Source organism: Myotis lucifugus, unplaced genomic scaffold (assembly GCF_000147115.1).
Source record: "Myotis lucifugus unplaced genomic scaffold, Myoluc2.0 scaffold_347, whole genome shotgun sequence".
Lineage (NCBI taxonomy): Eukaryota > Metazoa > Chordata > Mammalia > Chiroptera > Vespertilionidae > Myotis > Myotis lucifugus.
Window position 1 is genome coordinate 635,548 of NW_005871395.1, and position 15,427 is coordinate 650,974.

At 40.7% G+C, this 15,427-nt stretch overlaps 1 protein-coding gene across 1 annotated transcript in view; it reads right to left on the minus strand.

Annotated features, from left to right (window-relative positions):
- SRPK1 (SRSF protein kinase 1) overlaps positions 1-14,907 on the minus strand; it is an 80,194-nt gene extending 65,287 nt beyond the window's left edge. The window contains exon 1 of the mRNA XM_023764788.1: positions 14,890-14,907. The gene's annotated coding sequence lies outside the window, so the exon portion shown is untranslated. The remainder of the gene's footprint in view (positions 1-14,889) is intronic.
- Between the last annotated feature and the right edge of the window lie 520 nt (positions 14,908-15,427).

The following is a 15,427-nucleotide window of genomic DNA, read 5'->3' on the forward strand; positions in this document are numbered from 1 at the left end:
ATGACTTGGGATGGTAAAAACACAATCAGTGTATAAATGATGTGTTGTAGAATTGTGCACCTGAAACCTATATAATTTTGTTAACCAGTGTCACTCCAACAAATTCAATTAAAAAATGTGAAATAATTGAAATTTTCATACACTGTTGGTGATAATGTTAAATGGTACAGTCATTTTGGGGAAATTTGGCATTTTATATAAAACTAGAGGCCCAGTGCACGAAATCGTGCGTGGGTAAGGTCCCTAGGCCTAGCCTGCGATCAGGGCCATCTTCCGCCTGTTCGCCAGTCCCCAGTCCCACCACCACCACCCACCCGGTTCCCCTCAGCAGTCCCCATTCCACCCCGCCACCACCACCCACCCCGGTTTCCCTAGCCAATCCCTATCCCACCCCACCGCCAGCCACCCCGGTTCCCCATGGTTCCCCATTTGTCATCCGGTGATCGGAGCCTGTGGGCCAGGGGGAGGGACCAAGAGGTCGGCCGTTCCACCCGCTCACTAGTCCCCAGTCCTGCCCCGCTGCCACCCACCCTGGTTCCCCATTTGCCATCTGGCAATCGGAGCCTGTGGGGCGGGGGGGGGGGGGGGGGGGCTGCGGGAGGAGAAGAAGGACCAAAAGGGGGTCAATGCACCTCGGAGCAATTGGGCGAGCTGTCGTTCTGGGCATTATGGCCGCTGGGGTTTTATTATATAGGATTAAACTGACCTCAACCACATTCTAGCAATTCTAATCCTAAAGAAATAAAAGATGTGTCCACTCATAGATTTATATAAGAATTCATAGAACTTTACTCCTAATGGGCCCAAAGAGAAAAAACACAGACGTCCACCAATGGAGAAGACATTAACAAACAGGTATATTTTTGCAATAGATTCATATTCAACATTAAAAAGGAATAAAAAACTAATACATGTGACCAACACAAACAAATCTTAAAACCATTATGCTGACCTGAAGAAGCTGGACACTGAAGAGTACATACAGTACAATCCCATTTATATGAAATTATTGACCAGCCACTAATCACAGACAGAAAGACTGGTGGTTGCCTAGGGCCAGGATGGGGAGGGTGAGACCTTGGAAGTTCCTGCAGTGATGAGAATGTTCCAGCCTTGACTGGAGTGCTGGTTACATGGATGCATCCATTTGCCAAAATATACTAAACTGCACTCTTAAAAATGAATTCATTATATTGTTTGTAAATGACAACTCAATAGAGTCTATTTAAAAATAAGGTAGCCCCAGCCAGTTTGACTCAGTGGATAGTGTCAGCCTGCAGACTGAAGGGTCCTGGGTTCAATTCCAGTCAAGGGCATATGCCCGGGTTGTGGGCTCGATCCCCAGTAGGGAGCATGTAGGACGCAGCCAATCAATGATTCTCTCTTATCACTGATGTTTCTATCTCTCTCCCTCTCCCTTTCCCTTCCTCTCTGAAATCAATAAAAATATATTTAAAAAGTAATAGTAATAATAAATAAAAACAAGGTATAGTAGTCTCCCTTTTATCCATGGGGATATGTTCTTTTTTTTTTTTTTAAATATATTTTATTGATTTTTTACAGAGAGGAAGGGAGAGAGATAGAGAGTCAGAAACATCGATGAGAGAGAAACATCGATCAGCTGCCTCCTGCACACCCCCCACCGGGGATGTGCCCGCAACCCAGGTACATGCCCTTGACCGGAATCGAACCTGGGGCCTTTCAGTCCGCAGGCTGACGCTCTATCCACTGAGCCAAACCGGTTTCGGCAGGGGATATGTTCTAAGAACCCCAGTGGATGCCTGAAACCATGGATAGTACTGAACCCTATATGCTATGTTTTCCCTCTATACATAAATACCTATGATAAAGTTTAATTTATCAATTAGGCATTGTGAGATTAGCAATAATAACTAATAATGAAATAGAACAAGTATAACAATATACTATAATAAAAGTTATAAGTAAAACAAGGATAACTTGAACACAAGCACTGTGATACCACAATAGTCAATCTCAAAATCAAGATGGCTACTAAGTGGACAGGTAGCATAAATGGTGTGGATACACTGGACAAAGGGATGATTCATGTCCTGGGTTGGATGGAGAGGGATGGTGTGAGATTTCTCTCAAAATAGCACCCAATTTAAAACTTATGAATCATTTATTTTTGGAAGTTCATTTAATATTTTCAGACCCTGGTTTATTGCAGGTGACTGAAACCGCAGAAAACAAAACTGCAAATAAGGGGGGACTACTAAATTCCCTTCCTTCTGTTTTTAATAATTAAAACTCCCTGGATTAACCCAAAAACAAGGTATTAAGATTTTCCTTGCTTACTGAGAGTTCTTGAAATCTGGCACACAGCAAACTAACAGCTCTTCATAATGAAAGGTCTTGGAATGGAGCCATACAGCAGAGCAGATGTAGAGAAAATCCATTTCCTATTTTGATAATTATATTTGATCTCTATATATAAAAGCCTAAGGGACCAGACGGCCGGCTGGTAGCTATGACATGCAATGACCACCAGGGGGCAGGAGCTGCTGAGTGACAGCAACTTTGCAGAGTGCCCTCGCGCACTCTGGGACCCCTCAGGGGATGTGAGACTGCTGGTTTCAACCTGATCTCTGGGCCTCTAGTAGTCATATAAATGAATGTCCTTGTTCTAAGGGAATATGCAAAGTATTTAGAGGTAAAGAGGCACAATGTCTATAACTTACTTTCAAATAGTTCATAAATGAAGTTTTTTTCTAGGCATCCATTTATATGACTAAGCTGGCAACACAAACTTCTGTAGAGCCTGCTTATTTTCTGGAAGGCTAACCCACATTTATGATAAAGAGCCACTAGATGGCAGTTTGTGATTCCCTAATCTCAGCAGCCTAGGTTTCCACAGGAAGCATTTCAGACTCAATTATACTTAAAAAGAAACAAACAAAAACTGATGATCTTTAATAAAGCACCCAATTTAGGCAACCACTACATTCAAAATAAATGTTTTCACAATGGCCTACAAGGCCTTATGATCTGACTTTTCATTGCCACCCAAACCTATCTCTGACCTTCTCTCTTTAGGTCTGTGTTAGTGTTAACTTTCCAGAGAACTTCCCTGATCCTGCTATATAAAAGAGCCGTTGGCTGCATGCCATACTTAACCCCCTTCACCTTGCTTTATATGTCTTCAGCACTTGACATTTTATTGTCTTTCTCCCCACATTTCCAGACTTTAATTTGCTCAAGAAGGATACATACAAGGCATGTATCTTCTCTTTCATCTTTCACTATTACATGTCATTCTTCAATTGAAGTCCACTATGTCCCCACCCACCACCAGTAACCCTATGGAACTAGACTGAAGAGCTTTAAATGTCAAGCATTTTAGTATTTTATGTGGAAGGAAGTCTTCAAGAGATTTAAGCAGCAGAGTGACCCTACAAAAGCAGTGCTTTAGAAAAATTCCTTTAGCAAGGGGGTGGTAAAATGTAGCAGGACTAGAAAGCAAAGATCCAGGAGACACTTTAGCCAAGGTCTCTGGTGTCAGGAGACTTAGGTTTGATTGACAGCTTACCAGGGTTCCAATTAGCAAAAATTAGCAGATTTTAAGTAAACTGCTAATTCAAGAAGCTCTTTGTGCCTCAGTTGCCCAGTGTGTAAAATGAGGACAGGAATAGTATCTACCTCATAGGGACTATACAGGTTATGCTTATCCTACGCTTAGTACAGTGCCTGATATATAAATTTGAGCATTGCGTGTAGGAAAAAGGGAAAAGGAACAAGCAAATCTTTGTTCATTTAACTTATTTTTAGAAATCAGTTTATTTATATGTAAACTTAGTCTTCCATTTCTTTCTGCCTTGAGGAATGAAGAACTGTAGGATCTCCCAATGCAGAGAACTATCTTCTAGGGACTGTGTAATGCATTAAATGGGCCCCCCCCACCCCCAGATATATTGAAGTCCTAATCTCCAGTAACTCAGAAGGTGATTTGAAGATAGGATCTTTATAGAAGTAGTTAAGTTGAGTTCATTAGGATGAGCCCTAATCCATATGACTAGTGTCCCAATGAAAAGGGGAAATTTGGACACAGATTAAGACACGCACAGGAGCATGCAGGAGTTAGCGGATTGATGTTTCTCTCTACATCAATGTTTTTCTCTCCCTCTTCCTTCCTCTCTCTAAAAAAATCAATAAAGCCCTAGCTGGTTTAGCTCAGTGGATAGAGCGTTGGCCTACAGACTCTTGAAGGGTCCCGTGTTTGATTCCACTTAAGGGCACATGCCTGGGTTGTGGGCTTGATCCCCAGTAGGGGGTGTGCAGGAGGCAGCCAATCAATGATTCTCTCTCATCATTGATGTTTCTAACTCTCCCTTCCTTCTCTTTGAAATCAATAAAAAACATATTTAAAAAAATAAAAAATCAATTAAAACGAGTACTAGAATATCAAGGGGGCAAGCTCGTGTGTAGACAGATCCTGACATCTTTGATCAAACTGCTTTGTTGAAAGGACATTCAAGAACATGCACAGGCTGAAGAGCAGCAAGGGGATTAAGAGCAAAGTGAATGAGAGGATATGAGTGCCCATAAATTACATTTTTAAATCAATTACAAAACAAGCCTACCCTAGTATTTCAGGAAACAAAAGTTCACAAGGACTGGGAGCCTTTTTAAAAATGCCTAGTGTCACTCAAAACAAAGAATTTAGAATTTGAGTAAAGTAAATAATATATACAGATAACCTACATGACTCATTGCACAACTCCAAACTTTATGTCATTGATGTTTGTTTACCACTAATGGTGACAGTTCTTCTATAGTAGTTAAAATATATATTAAATGTTCTCAAATTCCTTAAATAAGCTATCCTAGAATACCTATCAATATTGTCCAAGGCACTATGCCACCCAAAATGTTAGTATTCAATAGCAGCTTTGGTCAGGTTGCTCAATTTGGTTAGAGCATTGGTCCCAAAATGCCAAGGTTGCAGGTTTACTCTCCAGTCAGGGCACATAAAAGAAGCAACAAACGAATGCATACATAAGTGCATTCAACAAAACGATGTCTGTCTGCCTGTCTGCCCTAAATAAATAAATAACCCAATAGCACCTGGCCTTATATCTTCATCTCTACAACTAAAGGCATGCACTGGTACAATCAACATGATTTATCATAAGCTCCTGCCAACTGACTTTGGTGTCCAGTGCTACTACTATGCTTCTCTGAAAATGAACAAAGTATATTTAACTTATTTTGTGGTTTCTGATAACTTTCTGAAATTTCATGTTAAAGTAGTTGAAAAACTTGATACCCTGGTCTTCATGACTGATCTTGTGGTCCTTTTCAAATTCCCAAAGCTAATTGTTTCATAAGAGGCACACAGAATCACAGGGCTCTTCTACATCTGTGCTTACTATCATTTTAAGAGAGGGTGCTTGAGACAGTATTAAGCCCGTTAATGCCTATGAAGACTCTATGGCAGAAATTACAGAGTGCAGATGCAGACTGTAAGCCAAATCTTGCTCCTAAACTCTTGTTTATAATGTATATATATATATAAAAAAAAAGTTAAAATAGTTGTGAACACTGAACAATTTGGAGAATCTCTCAAAAAATACGATAACCTGGTAACTCCGGGCTCATCTTCCCACTGGACAACCAGTAAGAGCTAAGAAGTCTTTTCTTTAGATATAACGGAGGAGTCCCACTGAACACATTCTAATAATCACCATTCCCTTTTGGCTTACTCATAGTATGCTTCATAAGCCACATTCTAAAAATAAACCAACACTATCACAAATTACATACATTATTAATTTTAAACACAGATAACCCAAATTCTGCAAGATTAGGAATCTTTTGGAAGGCCAAAAATATAAAATGAAATAAACGATCTGTGTAACTAGAGGGTAACATAAACACTCAGCAAGAAACTAGCCTACGTAATTTTAAAACTCCGTAATTTTACTCTACAGCCATAGTGAAATATACCCTAACAACAACAACAACAAAAATCATTAACTTTCTTCAGTAATCTATTGTTGGTGGTAGTGTTGGCATTATCATTCTGAGACTAATTGGTATCTATACTGTGGGAAAAAGAAAACGAGTAATAATGCTGATGCTGTTGAGAACTAGGGTTTCTAGTCTAGGCAAAAGGGGATAGAGAAGTAAAATCAAAGTTAAGAAAAGTCCCCAGGTCACTTGATTTTCAAGCATAACATGAATTCATGATTTAAAAAAAAAAAAAAAAGGCCGAAACCGGTTTGGCTCAGTGGATAGAGCGTCGGCCTGCGGACTGAAAGGTCCCAGGTTCGATTCCGGTCAAGGGCAAGTACCTGGGTTGCGGGCACATCCCCAGTAGGAGATGTGCAGGAGGCAGCTGATCGATGTTTCTCTCTCATCGATGTTTCTAACTATCTATCTCTCTCCCTTCCTCTCTGTAAAAAAATCAATAAAAAATATATTTAAAAAAAAAAAAGGAAAAACACAACTTATTTTCTACCTCTAATAACAGGAAAAGGCCTAGAAACACTGACTAACTCAATAGGCATAAGCATCTTAAGTGCCCAGATTGTGATTTCCAAATGCTGTTTCCCATTAAAAGGCTTCTAAGAGAAAAGGCTATTTCCTGGTACAAAATAAGTCTGGATAAACTGTCATACCAGATACAAAAAGCTATCAGAGATGCCTTAAATTAAGTCAAATGAACTCAGGGGAACATCATGTAGGGATTCCATTGGTCAAAGATGGAACAATCAATAAAAATAACTACACATGCTACAAAATGCATGAATATTGAAAATATTATGCAAAGTAAAAGAAGACAGTCACAAAAGAGTACATATTATATGATTCCAGTTATATGAAATGCCCAGACTAGGAAAATCCATTGAGACAAATCACAGATTAATGGTTGGCTAGGGTTAGAGGTGGGATAGCACTGGAGGTAATGATGAGTGACTAAAGGATGCAGGGTTTCTGTTGGGGGTGATGAAAATGGTTGAAACTTATTAAATCTTGGTGATGGTTGCACAACTCTGTGAACACACACACAAAAACCTAAACTGTACATTTTAAACAGGTGAATTTTATGTGTGTTAAGTTATAGCTCCATAAAGCTATACACAAAATACCAAGTATAATTTTTTTTTAATCCTCACCCGAGGATATTTTTCCATTGATTTTTAGAAAGTGGAAGAGAGAGGGAAAGACAGAGAGAAATATCGATGTGAGAGGAGCCTACAACTGAGGTACACGCCCCTTGACTGGAATCGAACTGAGAACTCTTTGGTCCCAGGCTGACACTCTATCCACTGAGCCAAACTGGCTAGGGGTACCAACTATAATTGATTGAACCACAAATACGAGTTTATACTCAAATAAAGCTTTATTGGTCATTTTGGAGGATACTAGGAATCCAATTTATTTTGAAAACTGGAAAGTACCAAGTATTTCTCCTGTCTCTCAAACATATGAAGCATCTTTCTAGGTAACCAAAGAGATGAGGTGAAGTTTCTCTTTAGAGAAATATCCTATATAATAAAAGCCTAACATGCAAATTGTCCCTTTGACCCCTCGCAATGAAATGCGCTGACCACCAAGGGAGGCATGGAACACGGCGGGCGTCAGCGACGCAGCACTGGCAGCGGGTGGCAGTGGAGGCACTGCTGGTCCCAATGGGCCCTGACAAAAGCGGGACCGTGGCGGAATGGTGAAGCAGGTGAGTGGGCGGTGCCAGGCCAAGGTGGGTGCAAGCAGGGCCCAATCGCCTGGCAGATGGCGACGAGCGGTGGGCTCCCAGGAGCTGAGGGAGCCCAGCAGGGGCCCAATGACTCAGCCGAGGGGGGCGTGCAGGAGCCTGGGAGCCCAGGGCCCAGAGGTCAGCTGGGACCTGCCCTTCCATGCCAGACACTTGCGCTTCGATCTCTGGCCAGGCCTAGGGACTACACCGTGCATGAATTTCATGCACTGGGCCTCTAGTTAGTTAATAAAGTCAAGAATAATAGATGGTCATTTTGCAACCCTAAATAAAATAATGGATCGAGGAAATGATCAATGGCCACTAACATCACAAAGAGTCCATCAGACAGTAGGTGTTGCCTGGTAAAAAAGCATACACCAGCCCTAGCCGGTTTGGCTCAGTGGATAGAGCATTGGCCTGCAGACTCAAGGGTCCCAGGTTCAATTCCGGTCAAGGGCATGTACCTTGGTTGTGGGCACAACCCCAGTAGGGAGCATGCAGGAGGCAGCTGATTGATGTTTCTCTCTCATTGATGTTTCTAACTCTCTATCCCTCTCCCTTCCTCTCTGTAAAAAAATTAATAAAATATATTTTTTAAAAAATGCATACACCATCACCTATGAAGCAGTCTAGCAAAAATGAAAACCATAAAGAGTCTATATATTAAAAGACTAGAGAGACTTTTCCAACAATAGCAATATAAAGACCTTAGGAATCCTCATTCAAACAAACTTAAAATTAGCAGGAAAATCTGAACAGTTTGGATATTTGCTATTAAGGACTTGTCTTAAAAAATATGTTTTTACTGATTTTTAGAGAGAGAGGAAGGAGAGGGATAAAGAGATAGAAACATCATCGATTGGCTGCCTCCTGCATGTCTCCTTCTGGGGATTGATCCTGCAACTGGGGCATGTGCCCTGACCGGGAATCAAAGCAATGACCTCTGCTCAACCACTGAACCAGACCAGCAGGGCTTAAATTATTTTAGGTGTGATAATAATACTGTAGTTATACTTTAAAAAATTAAGAGTCCATTTCTTACAAAATATGATGTCTAAGGTTTGCTTTAAAATAAGATGGAGGGAAGCAGAGATTTACTGTAGATAAAACTACATTAGCCATAGTTGATAACTGCTGAAGTTGAGATGAATACACAAGTTTATTTTGCCATTTTCTCTCATTTTGTATATATTTTCCACATTAAGTTTTAAAAAAGACAATAATTTGCCCTAGCTCATGGTTTGGTTCAGTGGATAGAGTGTCCGTCTGCAGACTGAAAGGTCCCAGGTTTGATTCTGGTCAATGGCACATGCCCCGGTTGCGGGCTTGATCCCCAGCAGAGGGCGTGCAGGAGACAGCCAATCAATGATTCTCTCATCATTGATGTTTCTATCTCTCTCTCCCTCTCCCTTCCTCTCTGAAATCAATAAAAATATATTTAAAAATAAAAATAAAATAAAGACAATAATTCTATCAATTCTACATATCTTTGGAATTATTGCCTTTCACAAAATCAGACATGGATATGTCTCCCACCATTGCATATCTGAAATCAAGACATTTAAAAAATATTTTTATTGATTTCAGAGAGGAAGGGAAAGGGAGAGAGAGAAGATAGAAACATCAATGATGAGGAAGAATCATTGATCAGCTGCCTCTTGCACACCTGCTACTAGGGGTCAAGACAACAACCTGGGCATGTGCCCTGACTGGGAATCGAACTGTGACCTCCTGGTTCATAGGTTGACGCCCAACCACTGAACCATGCCAGCTGGGCTTGAGACACATTTTATAGCAAATGGTGTATCAGTTTAATTGATAGTGTTTTTTCTTAGTGGTACATAAAATGGTGTATTTTAAAACTGCACCTTAATTCAGTAAAAAACTGTAAGGCTATAAATATATAGGGTGGGGCAAAAGTAGGTTTACAGTTGTGAGTACATGAAAGTTTCTTCTATTATTTACTAGAGGCCCGGTGCACAAAATTCATGCATGGGTAGAGTCCCTAGGACTGGCCAGCGATCAGTGCTGATCGGGGCCTTCCAGCTGCCGGCCAGGGCCTTTCTTCATTCCGCACCGCCCCCTGGTGGTCAGCGCACATCATAGCGAGCGACAGAACTCCCAAGGGGACACTTTGCATATTAGGCTTTTATATATATATATAAGATTATTATATTTTTCATATGGACAACTGTAAATCTACTTTTGCCCCATCCTGTATTTAGATACTGATTTCTCCTTAGTTAAATAATTATTTGCATTGTACTTGGGGGGCGGGGGGCGGGCAGAATTGCTGCAGTTATTCCACCCAGTCTAAAAAAAATAATAAAAACTGATTTTACTTGACCAATCTGTCTTTTTTTCATCTTAAAAAATATATATTTTTATTGATTTCAGAGAGAGGGAGGGAGGGAGAAAGAAACATCAATGATGGGAAAGAATCATTGATCAGCTGCCTTCTACTGGGGATCGAGCCTGCAACCTGGGCATGTGCCCTGACAGGGTCGAACCCTGATCTCCTGGTTCATGGACTGATGCTCAACCATTGAGCCACACTGGCTGGGCTTTTCTTCATTTTTAATAAAGGAGTTCCTAAGCATGAAACAAGTTGCTCATTTCAAGAAATCTAAAGGAACATGATAATACGGCAGCCTTCGGGCCTCACTGTAGTAGAAACAGTAATGTAAACAAAATTTACTAACATATAAACTTACTGAGGAACAAGTATTTCTGACAAGGGCAAATCTAGAAATACAATTTTGCCAAGTACCACTCTAATGTAATCACACAATTAAATATGCAAGTTTTAAAGGATATGATAGCTGCTGTTGAAAACTTCAAAGGTAAAGGAAAAGACAGATTAGCTACATTTAAAAAAAAATCAATTTATGTCAAAAACACACTATAAATGAAATCTGAAAAGCTAACAAGCTGAAATACAAATCTGCCACATGACAAAAGATATATTCTAAATAAACAAATCTTAATACCAAGAAAATAACCAACACTCTAATATAAAAAATGGGCAAAAGATAGGAGCAGGTCAATAAATATATCTCCAAATGGTCACTTTGCTGGTAACAAATATAAACAAAATTCATTTATAGATTACCAGATTTGAGAGGCTTTTTCAATGAATAGTGCCCAGTTTTGGTGGCTAAGCAGGAGATACAAGAATAGTCCCACCCCTGATACTCTGCTTAGCACAGTCCTTAATTACTACTTCAAGTGCTTCCTTTTCAATGTGGCCTCACCCTATTTAAAACTGCATCCCTATCCCCATTTCTCAATCCCCCCATTTTCCATCTTATCATCTAACATACTATGTAATTAACTTACGTCCATTGCTTATTCTGTCTCCCTCATTTAAGTACAGCTCCCCAGAATGCGATGTTTTTCTTTTATTAATGTATCACATTATCGGTGTTCAAAACTGTTTAATAAATAGGAGTTAAACTACTTAACTCTTCTGAAGAAAACTCTTGACAATATGAACTATTGTCATTATGACTAAGAATTTATCCTAAGAAAATAATCACTGATGTGAGTGACTAATGTTTACCTAAAAGATTATTCATCTTGGCTGTATAAAACTGGAAACAGCCTATAGTATAGTATTTCAAATGTAGAATATACTAAATGCTATGAAAAATGTTCATGATAATGTTAACTTGGAAAAGTATACCCAATGTTTCAATTTTTGTCTTCAATAGTACACGTTCATTAATAGGAACTAAATAAATTATCCATTTAATGGAATACCAGATAAAGCTACTCTGTCTTAGTATAGAGCCAATTCTAAGACTTATTGAGAATAACAACAAAAACAGACCTTAAAAAAAAAAAGTAAGACTGCACTATATGGAACTGATACAGAACCAATTTCCCAATTTCCAAGGTACACTGTTCAGTGTAAAAAGTACCCAATACTGTTTAATTAAAAACAAATTTTTAAAATTGATTTTAGAAAGGAAGGAGAGGGAGAAACATTGATTGGTTGCCTCCAGCATGTACCCCAATCCAGGAACCGAACCTGCAACCGGGTATGTGCCCTGACTGGGAATTCAACCGGCGACCTTTTGATGCACAGGACAATGTTTATCCCAACTAAGCCACACCAGCCAGGGCAATACCATTGCATTTTTAAAAATTGGTTTAAGTTTATGTACTCTACTCAATACTGGATAAAAATGTTGGAAATTTTAAAGTATTTTTCTCTTCTAAAATTTTAATGTAACAATTACATTTTTGGAAAATTAAATAAAACCATCTCCCCTCTGCCTCCATAGAGCAGTTAAGTACTAGAATAAGCAAAAGCACTTCTCTAGCTACCAAATTTATACTAAACTCACAAAGTTCTTCACTGCAAATAAAGTAAAAATTACTGTCCAGATTAAATTCCTAAGTAATAAAATTATTACATATAAAATCCACTCAGGAATTATGTTTCATGAAATAATTTCACAAGCAGTGTAACTTAAATTATAAAACCTCATGACAAACAGATAAAGGCCCAGCTATTGGTATACACATTGAAAACAGAATGCTCAAAGGGAGATAGAGCATTCTGCCCTTTCAGAGCCTTCACCAGTGGGCCATGGAAGGGTACCTAAGGCATCCAGAGGCCCCTTATTCAGAGCCTCTGTTCTCTCAGCCTCCACCTTATTTGTCCTCCGGCACACTGAAACAACTGTCTCTTGGTGACAGCAGTGTACTTTGGGGTATGTCAACTCCGGTTGGAATCCTAACTTTACAATTTTATAGGGGAGTAATTTACAAATCTCAATTTCCTTATATGCAAAGTAAAATACAGATTATCACCAACAAGTTAATGTTAATAAGAGTAGAGTCTGAAAAAAGTGAAATGAAGGAGGATTTCTTCAAATAAGACAACTAAAAATCCTCAAAGTAAAATCTTTCAACACAGTATATGAACCCAAAGGAAACACCCTAAGAAGCTCAAGCAGGAGCCCTGGATTCCAGTTTTGACCCTGCTACAACCAGCTCCAGCTCCCTGGGCGTATTATTTCATGTACTAGTACGTAAGTTCTAGCTTCAAGATCTACAAAGTCAGGGGACCGAAAAGCACTTCCACCTGTATCACACCATGACTAAATTACCAGGATGCTATTACTGTTGTACTTTCAAAAGTTTCTAATTTTTTTTTCATTTAAATGCTTGGTCCTTATCAATTTTCATTATGACTGAGCTACCAGACATAAGAGCATGTAAGACTATTTCTTAACTTAGTTACAAAGGTCAAATTGCTAAAAAGTGGCAAAATCAAAATTCAAACCAGATCTGACTCTGACCAAACTCTATGGCATGCTTCTTCCTCAGACCTTCTCCCTGATTATCTCCTGGTAACTAACAGCTTGCCTTGGCGAAATGACTGGAATCAGGAGTCATGGAACAGAGTCAAGTTACCTGAGTCAGGTGGGGCTTGTACTCTAACCAAGTTAATTAATTAGACATTTCAGCTACTTAAGAGGAGGTTAGAAAATAAAAGGTAAAATTATCAAGAAAGGGTATTTGCCGGAACCGGTTTGGCTCAGTGGATAGAGCATCCTCCTTCGGACTGAAAGGTCCCAGGTTCGATTCCGGTCAAGGGCATGTACCTTGGTTGCGGGCACATCCCCAGTAGGGGTGTGCAGGAGGCAGCTGATCCATGTTTCTCTCTCATCGATGTTTCTAACTCTCTATCTCTCTCCCTTCCTCTGTGAAAAATCAATAAAATATATTTAAAAAAAAAGAAAGGGTATTAATTGAAGACAAAAAAATAAAGCACCTTTGACACTACAAGTAAACAGGATCAGTTTCAGGAGTCAAAGTTGCACAGGATTAAATATCAGCAAAATAACTGGAGATTATCTGTACAGAAGTAGGTTATAGTAGTAAATGGAGGAGTAAAGGATAATCAAAGTACATATAATTCAGCTTTAGAATAAGGCTAAGTAGATAATCCAAAGTAATAAATAATGTATTAAAATAAAGTACACAATCATCTATATCTATATACCTCCCAAATTATAGACTGATTCAGGCTAATATAAAGATGAATTTCCGTGTTTGAAGACCAGGACAGAGGACTTCTAATACGGAAAATAACAAAATCACCACCTCCTTACATCAGCAAAAAATGTTTTATAACATATTCATATCAGCTCCACAGAGAATAACAAAACTAAGATACAAAAAGAAAATGAGTAACATTTAAAATCCCACTGCATATTAGAACCAGGTTAGCTCCTTGCTGTTTCCATTAAACCAATCTGGGATTAAAAACTGGTTTTCCAATAATCCATACATGGATAACTCACATTTAAATGCGTTGGTTACCAAGCACTTTACAAAATAAAAAATTTCATAAGACTGCTGATAGAAATGGAGCAAGAGGTGAGGTCACCTACCACGTTAGCTCTATTGACAGAAGTCATTATGTGCTGCTCTCAAACATTAGGCGGCCACCAATAACATACACCCCTGTCTGGTACTGTCATTCAGCAGGGCAACCTGGGAAAAGCCTTGAAATGCGTTTTACCAGCTCAGAAAGAATTAGATGGTACACAACTCCACATAACATCAAGAAAATGGAAAAGTGCCAAGAAAATAGAGCACTTTTTTTTTTCTTCTGAACACAAACCGCCTAACCATTTCCAAGACCCTTTGCAATTATTCAATGTTAGTTCAGGAGGAAACTTCTTTAGACCGAGCCTCGCCTGCAGAAGCCCTCTACCGGGCGTTTCTCCTAAAGCTGTGCCCAACTTTTGTGCTTCCCACAATAGCGCTAAGGTGATGCATCCTGCTGATAAAGCCAGACAGACATGTGGCTCTGAACACAGCAGCCCAGAATCGCCAACAGCGCTGGCTCAGGACCTTTCCTGTCGCTATGGTGGCGCCCACGCCAGAAGGCACCCGCACTGGAGCGGGGACCTGGGGTCCAGGGGGAAGTGGTGCAGTAAGAGAAACCGGCTGCGTCCACGGCGGTCTGCCTGCACCGCAAGCGAAGGCTCAGGAAGCCGACGAACCGGGGGGAGCCCCAGGCCCTCCTCGAGCAAAGGGCCCAGCACGCCGCACATGCATTCAGCTCCCCGGCGGCCTACGCGCAGACGCGGGCGGCAAGGGAAGGCGCTCGGAGGCAGGTAGGGAGGAGCGACACAGCGACCCACCAGCCCCGCGGGGAGGCCCCGACTAGGGGCGCCGGTGGTGCCTCCTCCGGAGTCGGGGAGCTGGGGACGGCGGCTCTGGTCCTCCTCCTGCACCCTCTCCAGCAGGCAGGGGGGCTGCTGAGACCCGGGCCGGGCTCCCTTCCCTCCACAGGTTCGCGGAGAGCGCCTCGACCAGGCCGCCCGGAGGCCATGCGGCCGGGCCGCGGGGTGCCCGAACCCGGTGCCCGGTCAGGACGTGCCACCGAGAGGAGGCGCGGGAGGAAGCCCCGATAATTGGGGGGGCGGGGGTTCAAGAATTCACTTTCCTTTGGTTTTGTCTTTCTTGGTCTTGGTCTTTTTCTTTCGGGCCTGTGTCTTTGTTTTTTCGAGTTTAATGGGTTGAATGAAGGGGGGTGGTGGTATTATGTTAGTTTTTCCTTGTAATGGTTGGTGAATTACGGCTATGCGTGTCCGTATCTGCATATCTTCCGAAGGTGCGTCTATGGTGAGATTTTCATTGTGATCGCCATGTATTAGTTGTGTATTGTGCTCTCATCCT